The sequence below is a fragment of the Cebus imitator genome, unplaced genomic scaffold, assembly GCF_001604975.1.
Source record: "Cebus imitator isolate Cc_AM_T3 unplaced genomic scaffold, Cebus_imitator-1.0 Scaffold215, whole genome shotgun sequence".
In the NCBI taxonomy this organism is placed as follows: domain Eukaryota; kingdom Metazoa; phylum Chordata; class Mammalia; order Primates; family Cebidae; genus Cebus; species Cebus imitator.
Genome location: NW_016107530.1, coordinates 3,443,292 through 3,444,937, shown reverse-complemented (window position 1 = coordinate 3,444,937; position 1,646 = coordinate 3,443,292). Strand labels below are relative to the sequence as shown.

Genomic DNA, 1,646 nt, shown 5'->3' with positions numbered 1-1,646 from the left:
AAGAAGAAGAAGAAGAAGAAAGAAAAGAAAGAAAAAAGCACTTGTTTAATTCCCAAGAATTAGGAAACAGGGCAGCAAGAAGCACCTGACCAGTACTGTGTATCATCCATTCACAGATGGCGTTACCGCATCCCAGCAGCCAGTGCTTTAAACCTTCGCCTCTCACCTCCATGCTGTCTGTTCCCTAGCCTCCCCACCCCACCCCCCTTTTTCTTAAAAACAAAAAAAGAGCTCATTGCAAAACCACATATATACATTTCATCTCCTTTTACTTACAGGAGTGAAGAAAATAGGTTTCTGGCTCTGAGAGCCAAAATCCTGATGAGGGAAGAGGTCTTTCAGACAGGCTCAATGAAAAACTTTTTTCAATTCTGTATCCTCAGTTTTTCTGGTTTGAATTAGTGGTTACATTCTCAGGTCCCCCCGCCTTTCAAAGGGTGAGCACAGAGTATATTGCAAAGAGGGAGTGGGATGTGAGGGATGTCTAGACCTGGGGAAGAAATAAGAGGTGGCTTGTGCTAAGTCACAGGCAGCCACTAATGCCCCAGCAAGCAGTGATAAATGCTGGCGTCTGTGTTGGTGCTGTTGAAATATGCAGCACACAACACCTGTTGCTCCCATTCTCTTCTGCACAGTAAGTAATGCTGCCTCGCCTCTACCTCCTGGGTTCAAGTGCTTCTCCTGTCTCAGTCTCTGGAGTAGCTGGGATTATGGGCGCCCGCCACCACACCCAGCGAAATTTTGTATTTTTGGTAGAGACAGGGTTTCACCATGTTGGCCGGGCTGGTCTCCTGACCTCACGTGATCCGCCCACTTTGGTCTCCCAAAGTGCTGGGATTACAGGTGTGAGCCAGCGCCCCCAGTGATTTTTTGTTTTATATATATATATATATATATATATTTTTTTTTTTTTTTTTTTTTTTTTTTTTTTTTTATTGTTTTTTTTTTTTTTTTTTTTTTTTTTTTTTTTTTATTACAGATCCGCAGCGGATGGCATTCAGGTTTTCACGTCCTGTAGTACTGGATGGGGCGCTGGTCTTGGGTCGGGACCTAGCAGCTTTGGGGTCTTTATCTTCTAGGGGAAAACATATTTAAGTAGCGTCTCATCCCTTTAGCTGAATAGAGAGGATTCCACCTTCCCAGTCTTTTCAGACTTAGCCGTTTGTTAGGTTTGTTAGACAGCAGCAGCTTTTTGCCTGCATGAAATAGATTCTCATTCGAGAAATGAAACCACTGCACCTGTGAGTGGTCTCTGACTCTGGCCACTAACCCCAGGCAGGCGTGTCGGCTCCCTTTAACAGCCTGGTTCTTGTCTGCATTTATGTGAGGCTGCAGGACCATTTGATGCTGTGTTGACAAGTCACCAGCTGTTCCAGCGCTTAATTTTCACATCTACCAAGGAACCTCTCTGCGTTAGTCCATAAATCATCCTCCTCTTCCATCCGAGGAGAAGGAGAAGCAAATAAAAAACATTCGTTTGGCCGGGCGCGGTGACTCACGCCTGTAATCCCAGCACTTTGAGAGGCTGAGGCGAGTGGATCACCTGAGGTCAGGAGTTAGAGACCAGTCTGGCTAACATGGTGAAACCCCGTCTCTATTAAAAATACAAAAATTAGCTGGGCATGGTGGTGGGCGCCTGTAATCCC

The 1,646-nt window shown here is 45.4% G+C and overlaps 1 protein-coding gene across 1 annotated transcript in view; it reads left to right on the top strand.

The window, feature by feature from the left end:
- STOX1 (storkhead box 1) overlaps positions 1-1,646 on the top strand; it is a 59,916-nt gene that overhangs the window by 1,207 nt on the left and 57,063 nt on the right. The gene's annotated exons all lie outside the window — the stretch shown is intronic.